Genomic DNA, 12,390 nt, shown 5'->3' on the forward strand with positions numbered 1-12,390 from the left:
TATTGTCGCCTAGCAGCCATAAAAGCTTTGCTTAGTTTGGGGTTAGGTTGATCTGTTTCTATTCTGTTTCTGTGGTCATAGTGTGTCATAACTGTCTTTCTCCAAGCTACGAAAATTTTTATAACTAAAATTAAATTTGTATTGGAAATCAGGGAACTGTTCTCCTTCAACAAACAGTGAGTTTTTAAATATGATATGAATATGGGTAATAAAAATTGAGAACACAAATCTTATTATTTTTTTTATTTGAGAAATGAAAATAAATTCCTTAAAACTCCTCAAAACTGTTAAAATAAAACTAGTTTTTTAGGTATTAACTGGGCAGTATCATATAATTTATTCTATTTATAATACACTGGCTTTCGCCCGTGGCTTCGGAAAATTGCGGAATGCTCCAAACAAACTTCCACCCCTCGATTTTTGGGAAGTGGGGGTTAGAAAGAGACAAAAAGACTTCTATGGCACTCTCCATCTCTTCAACTATCTCCACTTAAAAAAATCACGTCAATTCGTCGCTTTTTTTGCCGTGAAAGACGGACAAACAAACAGACACACACTTTCCCATTTATATTATTAGTATGGATTGTTAGATGTTTAAACTATGTAGTACTATAACGGTCACAACTTAAGTGTTTATCTTACATGCATTTATAATACTTCTACACAGTGTTTGACCTGCTCTGACCTTGCCATATATTGACTGTTTACTATACTGATAACCCCCCCGTTTCCCAATTAATATTGATTGATATGTTGTGTATTTACTATTAATACTACTTTATCATAGCTAAAAGTGTGTATAAGAAAACTATAATTCTCATTATTTAATTAAAATTTTGAAAAAACCTCCGCCCAGGACATAGTGGACCAATTTTCATGAAACATGGCTAAGAACACTCCTGACTAACTCAGCTTTCAAACAAAAAAAAACTAAATCTATTCCCTAGTTGTATTTGTTCCCTAGTTGTAAATCTATTCAGTTCATCCGTTCGGGAGCTACGATGCCACAGACAGGCACACACACACAGACAGACACGTCAAACTTATAACACCCCGTCGTTTTTGCGTCGAGGGTTAAAAATGAAGTATTAGGAAGGTTTTTTAGTTTAGACTTAGACAAGACGGTCAACCAAATCTTGGTATGCATTATTGATATCTTATTGAATGACGTGGTATTTGTTTATCAATTCTGTAATGTTTTCTATGACATCAAGTCACAAAAAGATAAACATAATAAAAAATTAAAATTTTGAAAAAACCCCCGACCGCGACCTAGTGGACCGATTTTCATGAAACATGGCTAAGAACACTCCCGACTAACACAGCTTTCAAATAAAAAAAACTAAATCGAAATCGGTTCATCCGTTCAGGAGCTACGATGCCACAGACAGACACACACACAGACAGACAAACAGACAGACAGACAGACAGACAGACAGACAGACACGTCAAACTTATAACACCCCGTCGTTTTTGCGTCGGGGGTTAAAAAATGCCCCATAAATATAAAAATTTAAAAATGAGTCATTCAGAATCAGTTCTAAAAAATTAAAATTTTGAAAAAACCCCCGACCGCGACATAGTGGACCAATTTTCATGAAACATGGCTAAGAACACTCCCGACTAACTCAGCTTTCAAACAAAAAAAAAACTAAATCGAAATCGGTTCATCCGTTCGGGAGCTACGGTGCCACAGACAGACACACACACAGACAAACAGACAGACAGGCAGACAGACAGACAGACACGTCAAACTTATAACACCCCGTCGTTTTTGCGTCGGGGGTTAAAAAAAAGTGCTACATTGTATATTTACAACGTGATGGCCTGTGGCGTATTTCACCACAATGATACCCATTCTGTACCCATTTCTGAGTTGATAAGTAACAGTATTAATTATTCGTTGTTAATATTTCCTTGTTCAACAGGAAATGAACAGCAAAGTGTCACTGTCGGGCACCAATTGTCACCATGGTGAAACAGGCCACTGATGGAGGCATAAACCTCTGTCTATTTATAAATATTAAATAGTGTGAGTAATAAAATAAATAAATAAATATTATAGGACATTCTTACACAGATTGACTGAGGCCCACGGTAAGCTCAAGAAGGCTTGTGTTGTGGGTACTCAGACAACGATATATATAATATATACATACATAAATATCTGTGCTCATCACACAAATAAATGCCCTTACCGAGATTCGAACCCGGGACCGCGGCGTAGCAGGCAGGGTCACTACCGACTGCGCCAGACCGGTCGTCAAATCTGCTCTTCAAAACAAAATACCTTTTCTCAAACATGGGAAGTATCGCTTTTTGGGCGCAACAACTCGAGAGGACTGTAAAGGGATTTCATATTATTTTTTAGGCCTAGGCCTGCAAAGTAATTTTTTTTTATAAAATATTGTCCTTTAGAGCATTTTTTTTTTATTTCATTGTATGTTTGAGAAAAGCACTATACATGCCTCGGCGTGAAAACGGATTCCCGGCCTCGTATACCTATCCGGCCTCGCTCGCACGCTCGCTCGACCGTATATACCCACTTGGCCGGAAATCCTCATTTTCCCGGCCTCTGATGTAATGTACTATTATTAGCTTAAAAAACAAATCTATAAAACTGCAGTTGTTATTCATATTCTCGCGTTACGTTATCTTGCAAAACAAACCGCCACGTGGCCAGACCATGCACCTTCTAGTGACCGGCCACACCAGATCGTCGCGTGTCTCGGGGCGCGCAACGGGCGTCCGCGCCACGCCGCTTCAGTGTAATTCAAAAAACGTCTCCTCAGTACATTTTGTATAGGAAAGACGTAAGACGCGCCCCAGGTGGCGTGGCGGCGGCGGGGCGCGCGCCGCGCCGCTTGGCGGCGCGCCTTACGTCCTTCCTATACAAAATGTACTGAGGAGACGCTTTTTGAATTACACTCAGGTGGCGTGGCGCGGACGCCCTTTGCGCGCCCCGAGACACGCGACGCATAAGTGGGAACGCTGCCCTAGATCACTCCACATTCGCGATTCGCGTCCTCGAAATGTACAGTCGAATTCATAAATATGTGTACATTTTTTCACCGAGTTAAAGTGAAGATTTGTACACATATTTATGGCCTGTGTGGTGACGGGTTAAGAATTTCACCACCCCCTTTCTTCCCGTAGGTGTCGTAGAAGTCGACTGTGGGATATGGGTTAAATTGTGGCGTAGGCGAGAGGCTGGCAACACAGTCACTGCAATGTCACAGTTTAGTTTTTCTTTCAACCCCTTATTTGCCAAGAGTGGCACTGAAGCTTTAGTAGTTTCATGTGCTCTGCCTACCCCTTCATGAGATACAGGCGTGATTGTATGTATGTATGTAGGTTGTATAATGTAATTAATGTACTAGCTTTTACCCGCGGCTTCGCTCGCGTTAAATTTGAAAATGGCGGAATTCAAACTTCCACCCCCCATTTTAGGGGATTGGGGGGCATAAAGTGACAAAATGTAGTCTCAGGTCATTCTTCATCCCTTGAACTATCTCCGTTAAAAAATCACGTCAATTCGTTGCTCCGTTTTGCCGTGAAACAGACATACACACTTTCCCATTTATAATATTAGCATGGATTGTCAACTAAGGTGCCGATGTCAGAAATATGTATACATTTTCCTTATTACTATGAAATAAAGTGCAATATTTTGAATATAAAATGCTTTAGACGTTGATACCACGCATACACAGTCGTCTAATTTTTTTTTTTATCTATGACGTCCATATATGATACTATTTATTCAATTAAACTTATAAAGTAGGTACAAATTAGACTACAAATACGTCGTCTAATTATATTTGCTTACCGAACTAAGCGTCTAATATGAATTGAACGTGATTTCAAAATTGGTAGTGCGTAAATGAAAATCACGAGTATGTGTTTTTTTTTTGTAGTTACTCCAGTTTCCACGTAACAGTAACAGTACATAGTATGGATAATCTGAGTCACAAACATACTTGTAAGCGTTAGGAATATCACCACAGAGCGTGTAAACAATAAAAGTAAACAAAACGGCTAGCATGGCGTCTCGTTCTACGCTCTACATCCGTCCCTGTCGGGCCACTGATGGCCGAAGCGCGCACACAATCACCTTGGACTGTGATAAGAATAATCAAAACTTTAGTTTTTTGCATGTTATCGTTGTTTCTTGTATATGTTGATAGTATATTACCTACTTCGTCTTCTATTATGTATTTACGTTTTAATTATTGTTTTGAAACAACTGATATAATGATAACATTGACTTTGTCTTTTTTTACTTTCGTCTTTGCATCCGTTTACTAAACACCTGTACCTACTCGTATTTTTATATTTAGGTACTAGTATTGGGTATGTGACAATGGTAACTAGGTACCATTAAACTTATATACTAGCAAAGAGGATCAAGTATTATAGAGAGTTACTGTCAAAGTAAAATATGTAATCACAGGGATGGACTGCCATTCACGGGACACAGGCTTAAAACTTTTAAAACTCAGGTTTGACAATTTGGCCCATATTCTTAGCTTGTATGTGTTAAAATGTCAAATATTAATATTAGCGCCATCTAGCCGAGCGTCCCCCAAAGGTGTAACGCCATCTAGGCCACCGTACCTTTTCCTATATGGTTCTGAGGTACGTTTTTTTTTTTAGATTGTAGCTGTCTATACGTAGTAACATATGTCTATGATACTAGTAAATACATAGCTGCCTTAAAAATCTCTATTCTTTTAGATTTATGTATTAGGTCACTACGCATATAGTACTTTGCCAAGATACATACTCGACTAAACTGTATTGAATTGAACTAAACTTGGCATTTCTTGACGATATTGAATTTTATTGCGCCGCGCGAAGGTCGTCACCACTGAATGGGCCGCGAACTCGCGGCCCCCGGCATGTAGTAGTAGCGCGGCTATAGAGTCTCGGAGTGAGCCGCCCCTGGTAGTGCCTAGACTGTAAACAGAAACACATTAATCTGTAGGTGGAGACACATAACCTACTCCATTTCTAAATCAGTTCGCCCTTGACCCACAGTCTCACACCTCGCACGACTATCATTATCAGCTTATCACCATCGCCTACTTCTCGAGCCTGCTAATAATTGCTATACCTACACGGGACCATTTCTCGAAAATTATTATTCTAATATAATATGAGTGTGTTGTGTATGTACAGCATGGCTGTCCATACACTATTCCCACAGGCTTCCTGGATTACTGATAATATTAAGGTAGGTTTCTTTTTGCTCAGTGTTGCCTAGCAGAAATTTTCGCCAGCCGCCACTGGTATGTGTAGGTAGTAGGTACACACGATTGGACAGTTCCTGGACTGATAATAGGTCTTATACACAGCCATCAAATACCGTAATGTAATAGAACTCGTATGCGAGTTAACGTACCTACCAAGAACACATTACGATATTTGACGGCTGCGCAAAATTTTATGTAACGTCAACGGCCCGCAATGTAACTAAAATCACATGCGAGTTCGTACACCGTCTAAGGGACCATCCACACACAGGCCACGCATGTCCTGAGACGCGGATCGGACGTCAGCGCCACGCCACCCGAATGTAATTTAAAAAACGTCTCCTCAGTACATCTTGTATAGGAAGGTCGCGCAAGGGACGCCGCTTGGCGCGCCCCAGGGTGCGCGTCTTAGGGACCATCCACATCCACACTCATAAGACGCAGGGAAATTAGATCAAAGTCGAAGAGACTTTGGAAACTCGGGGAATCAACCATTTGTAGTAGCATTAGTAGCGCCGCGTCGCTTGAGTGTAATTTAAAAAACGTCTCCTCAGTACATTTTGTATAGGAAGGACGTAAGACGCGCGCCACGCCATCTGGGGCGCGTCTTACGTCCTGCGCGTACTGAGGAGACGTTTTTTGAATTACATTCAGGCACGCGGACGCCACGCCACCGACGCTGGGGCGCTGCCTTACGTCCTTCCTATACAAAATGTACTGAGGAGACGTTTTATAAATTACACTCAAGCGACGCGGCGCTACTAATGCTACTACAAATGGTTGATTCCCCGAGTTTCCAAAGTCTCTTCGACTTTGATCTAATTTCCCTCCACTCCAAACAACCTTGTGATATTTCAGTAAACAGTCTAGGGATAGGTAAAGGTAGGTCAGGGACAACGATCCTAAAAGCCAAAGTTCATTTATCTCCATTTGTATACCCGTTACGGTCGATTGTTACAAGAGTGAAATAGATAAGAGCTGAATGAATCTTAAAATTAGGGAGAAAATTCTCAAATAACTGTTCAAAAATTATGATAATAATCTCTAATACGTAGGTACTTCTGATACCTACCTATCGAAATAGGTCTTAAAAGAATCAGGCGTATAAATGAAAGCATTTCGCCCAAGTTAACACGGAGACGCGGTATCGATTGCTCTACTTCAATATACCAACAGTATGGCCACTCCCTCTCCCCGCTGAAAGTGCCGCCCACCCGCTCTCGGTTACCTCAAAGTTACCGCCTGTCAAAAACGCGATCCATAGACCTGTCATTCTCACTCATACAATCATGGTATGCCTTCACCTACACGAGCTCAGACTGTGCGCGTAGGAACGCACCTCTTTCATATATTTGATCACCATTTCATATATTTGACGACCGGTCTGACTCAGTCGGTAGTGACCCTGCCTGCTAAGCCGCGGTCCTGGGTTCGAATCCCGGTAAGGGCATTTATTTGTGTGATGAGCACAGATATTTGTTCCTGAGACATGGATGTTTTCTATGTATATGAGTATGTATTTAATATTTATCTTTTTAAGTATGTATATCGTCGCTTAGCACCCATAGTACAAGCTTTGCTTAGTTTGGGGGTAAGTTAATCTGTGTAAGGTGTCCCCAATATTTATTTATTTTATTATTGTCCGAAGTGACATTTTTATCTTCTAAAGATGATCGACAAATTTATGTAGTCTATACAGAACGACCGATTTTCATTACATCTGAATGTAAAACGTGCATTCACCAGTCCAATACAATGCGCAGACAGCCGCTTCGATTGTAGTAGTACTCGTATGCTGTTATTCTAGTCGAATCTAGGGCATGTCCTAAATGCCCTTGCTCGGCAAACATGCCCATACGGCCGTGTAGGTATGTGAGTTTAGTCGGTTGCGTGTCCTATACATTTTACATTGCATAGGTACAGTCAAAGGTATTCAATATACATAGATGCGGACAAAGTGATATAAATATGTATCCACTACGTTAACGTATTAAGAAATAAAGTCGTGTATATATATTGTCTTCGGTTACCGCGATAGTTACTCATGAAATAAAACTATGGAAACGGATTAAATCGCGTATAATGAATTTAAAATTCATCCCGACGTTTCGAACTCTTTACAGCGTTCGTGGTCAACGGGTGACTGAGGAAAAATTACAATGTGCAAAAGCTACCCAGCAAACATTCTAAGTGCTTTTACCCATGCTCTAGAATATATTACTAATTTAGGTAAAAATTACATCATACGCACCACATAAATTCACATCTCGTACATTTATACTTCTGGGTAAAAATATAGAGCCATTGAAACGTAAATTTCCCTTCATCAAAGCACCATAAGGTCACAAACTTAAAGGTTGATTATGAGCAAAATATAAGGTAAAATTAACTTCGAATCTCGACCAATTGTTCATATTTACTTGTACGTCCATATTAGGTGTATATGCGACGTAATTTTTCTTAAACTGGGGACCTTTAGGTCATCAATTTAAGTCGCTTTTTCTACCAATTTCGTAGTAAATATTACCTTCTTGAGAGACCAAATTTAGACCATAAAGTTATAAATACTTGTAAGGTACTAATATTACCATAAGGTTTCATTTAGATTTACCTAATAGTCAAATTAACCCAAAAAAATAACCAATAAGTCGACGTTTGCGAGGCGACCTCAGATCAAGTTATTTTTACTCACAAATAAGTCATATCTCGGTGAAATAGGACGTATATACTCAATAGTTATTTCGGTTTTTTAAATCAAAAGTTGTGTTGTGTTAACAATGGCCAAAGAGAAAAAAAAATATAGACTGACCACTTTGTCGCTGTAACGGTCCATACGCTAAAAATTGACAACAAGTATAAAATGAGCTTTTAAAAGACAGTCATAATGTTTTACGAGTTAGTATTTATAAAATATTACTTTGTACCTATCAAAAATGTATTTTAATAAACTTTGTTATCGATCATTCCGCTGAATAAAAAACTGTACAATAAAATTAAAAACCAAAAATTCTAAACTACTTAATATTATATTTTTTGAAACAAACGAATACCTATAATTTTATTACGATGTCTATTAATTCAATGTCTTCAAATTTAATAATCAGGTTAAATGTAGGCGAGAAGTCGGCAACCTGTCACTGCAATGTCATAATTTATTTTTCAGTACAGATGGTGTTTTTTTACGCACTAGTGCGAGAAGTGGTTCATTATATGCCAGGTCGAAACTTCGGAGGCTCATCTGTACTGAAAAACGTCGTAATGTACTATTTCCCCTCACTAGCTCGGAAACACGTGTTTTCTCCATCAATGGCAGCGGGTAAAAACGCATTTTATCCACTAGTGGATAAAGTGATTTGACCTTGAATATAGTCAAATTTTCTGTTTCAAAATTGATAAAAGTGGGTGAATCTAGTGACGAAGATGATTTACCACCTGTGGAACTACTGGAAGCAGTGATAAACGCGTTTTTTTGCGTTGTGCTTTCCTTGCTATAGTGAGGGGAAAAGTTTTGTGTTACACACGGGTGCAAATGTATTTTACTTCTCGTGTGTTGAAAAACTCGCCAACTTCAGGATTCTATTCTCGAACCACTCGCTTCGCTCGTGATTCAACTATAAAATCCTTTCACTTTGCACGTTTTTCAATTCCACACGGCGTTAAAATACAACTTTACACGCTTGAATAACAAATAACTATTTCTGAGTGGCACTGCGGATCCGGGTAATTCTGGTCTTCGGGTCGCCACACCAAGTAAGCCGCTCTACGTGTCTCGCCTGCATTACTCCGCCGTGGCCGACGAAGCGGTGGAGTACGTTCGCCGGAAGACTGGCTTCACGCTGAGGGTGCAGCAGCTGCAGTCGCGCCGCTACGTGCACTTCAGCTCGTTTGTTGTGCGCGTGCCGCGGCCGCTGCAGGACACCATCGCGAGTGCAGACTTCTGGCCGAAGGGTGTAGTCTTTCGACGGTTCCGGGGCAACCTGCTGAATTCTACGCCCAAATTCAGTTCAAATTCCGTAAAAATAGATCAAAAACACGACAATTGTATCAATAACTATTATATTAACAATAACAAACCTTGACGACCGGTCTGGCGCAGTCAGTAGTGACCCTGCCTGCTGCGCCGCGGTCCCGGGTTCGAATCCCGGTAAGGGCATTTATTTGTGTGATGAGCACAGATATTTGTTCCTGAGTCATGGATGTTTTCTATGTATATAAGTATTTATATATTATATATATCGTTGTCTGAGTACCCACAACACAAGCCTTCTTGAGCTTACCGTGGGCCTCAGTCAATCTGTGTAAGAATCCTATAATATTTATTTATTTATTTATTATTTTATCACATGCATAAAATGGCATTAACATACCAAACACATGTATTTTACTGAACAAGCACTAAAGTTTAGTAAACCGACAAAGTAGGACGGTCCCTATAGAAATTCACTAAACTTTATCAGCATAAAAAGTACTTAATATTTGATATTTTCTGACTTGTTATGCTTGATAAGTGTGTTTTTTAACTAATTGTATGATATATATCAAATCAGGCATGCCATTTATATTTTTTGTGCTATATTTTTCGATTCAATTTTTATTAACTTTTTAATATAATGAGTAACTAAGTGGATGCATAAACTTATTTCTATCTTTGTTAGCATGAGAATACATTTATAAATACAACTTTAATGATAAAACTGCATGTCGTGCTACAAATATTGAAAAAGAGACATATTCACGTTAAGATATTTTTGTTCTGTTTTTATGTTCAAGTCCCCCTAACATTCAAACTACTACTATAAGGTGACATCTATGATTTAGACTTATTTGAAATCCCTAAAGTATGACGATTAATTTGATACCCTCCACTCTGTAACTTCAAACTACAAGTGTGTTTTTTAGCGTCCCAAACTTTAACTAACGTTTTCTCAAATGTCGGTTTTTCACTTTTGCAAACTTGAAGATTAAAAAAAAATAACTATAGCATAGCACCTAGAGACATGATTTTTTCACCAAAGGATAGCTTATGTTCTTTAGTATTTGGGACTACTCATAACTCCATATCGATAAAGTGGGACGTTTCGCCGTGCACAAGCACATATAAATTAATTTTTATCAAGCAGAAACGTCTGCTAATGATTCTAAACATTTTTATATTAAAGGAAAAGACGGAAAAATTTACGCTTCCGGCGGGACTTGAACCCGCACCCTCTGCATTCCGTGCAGTGCTCTTAACCAATTGAGCTACGGAAGCCACGCCGGACCTCGCAAATTTCACCTAATCTTGAGCGTTGCGAGGGTTTCAAGGCACGAAGGCCCCTTGTAAAACAAATAACTATTAATCTTTTCTTCAAGAAGGTTTTTGATTTATATTATTAAATTACAACGGGACTTAATCGCGTAAAACTTACGTTTATTTTTAATTTAGATATGGAGAAATTACAGGTAAATTGATTTGACGCGTGTATGTAATAAAATATTTATGTAATTTTATTACATACACGCGTTAAGTCCCGTTGATATGTTTTAAACTAAAAACATTCATAAATCAGGTATTATGTTGATCCCTAAAACACCCGAAAACGTTTCAAAATCAATTGTCACATATAACTTACCTATTGGGAAACCACTATGCGTAATATTTATCTTTGGCACGTCTAATCGTTAGCACGCAACCTACGTCCGCGCTGTCAAACAAAATACTGTCTTGCGATACGAGGTCGAAGCATAGTCATGATGGCGGTCGTTTTGACCTTGTATGGTTACTCGACACCATGAGGTCGTAGAATTAAGTAGTGTATATTACGTAAAATTGACTTAAATACCATAACGTCGTATTTTTAGGTATATTTAACTTCTTAGTCGAGCCGACATTTTGTTTTCTTAAAATCAGACGGTGTTATTGTAAATTGCATATTATAGGTATGTTGTAATACTAAAACGATAACATTTAACGGTGTTTTTATTGTCATTTATATGATAAAAATATATATAGTTAAGTTAATATAATTACAAACACCGAACACAAAATTACGAAACCTATTTACAAGCAATACATACTATTTATGAGCTTTAAAATAAGTAATACTTAAGTATTTCGAAAGCCCATCAGTACTTTTGAATAAAAACCTAACATACTGCAGGAGAAATTTTTCAGCGCACAAGATTTCATCGTATAATTCCTGCGTAATCGACCTAGATAATTAGTTTACGTAAAGTAATGGCCGCCATTCTCGTTGCAAAACTCAAGTTAGATTTTTAGCCAGACATTTTTTGTGAGCGAAAAGAAAATACTCTCGTAATATGTTTGTCTCTTTCTTTGCATGATACCTCGTAAAAAAATAACCTTTTTTAGTAATTCAATGGTAAAAACCACGTTGAAATAACGTTGAAAAATGGTAAGTCTTACTAATTTAGTACATTACAACCCATGGCACGTCGTGTCGACGTCGATTCCACGTCGCAAGAATCACCTAAGTGGCGACCATTAGGTCGCAATTACTTAAATTACGTGGAGTCGACGTAGCCGGCACGTGCTTTTTTTCCCCACTTTGGTCGACTCCACGTGGATTCGAGGTCGATTCGAGGTAACTCATTTTGGTCACTGTCAGATTTGCGACCTATAATAGGTAGTTTTATCGATATTTTTACCTAAAATGTTTGCTGGGTACCCACGTACAAGAAATATTAACTAACCATGACCACAAATAATATAGATTTCTAAGACAGGTTCACACACTATTAATAAAGCTAGTTATACAATATAAAAAAAAAATACAATTACTATGTTAAAAAATAAAACAAAGAGTATTAAAGAGTTCGAAACGTCAGGATGAATTTTAGGCGGGCAACCCCATTTCCCGCCGAGGTATGTATAGTGCTTTTCTCAAACATGGTATGAAATAAATAAAGTCTACTGAAAATAGTAACTTTGGATGGCTGTATCTCCTAAACGGTGCGTCGTAGCGCAAAAATAATCGAATTTTCGTTCCCCTTTGATACCCCGTATACGCTTATAAAAAAAACAAAAAGTTAAAAAAAAATTAAAAAAAAAACGAAAAAATATTTTTTTGTATGAAAACGCACCCAAAGCAAATACTGTCTAGGGCCCGTACCAGTTGCAGTCGGCACGTCTATA

The 12,390-nt window shown here is 38.4% G+C and overlaps 1 protein-coding gene and 1 non-coding gene across 2 annotated transcripts in view; one reads left to right on the forward strand and one right to left on the reverse strand.

The window, feature by feature from the left end:
* The window catches only part of LOC125233347 (forkhead box protein K1), a 107,860-nt gene that overhangs the window by 2,470 nt on the left and 93,000 nt on the right, over window positions 1-12,390 (forward strand).
* Window positions 10,434-10,506, reverse strand: Trnas-gga. Its single transcript has one exon. It is a non-coding gene; the product is annotated as a tRNA-Ser (tRNA).

The sequence above is a fragment of the Leguminivora glycinivorella genome, chromosome 14 (assembly GCF_023078275.1).
Source record: "Leguminivora glycinivorella isolate SPB_JAAS2020 chromosome 14, LegGlyc_1.1, whole genome shotgun sequence".
In the NCBI taxonomy this organism is placed as follows: domain Eukaryota; kingdom Metazoa; phylum Arthropoda; class Insecta; order Lepidoptera; family Tortricidae; genus Leguminivora; species Leguminivora glycinivorella.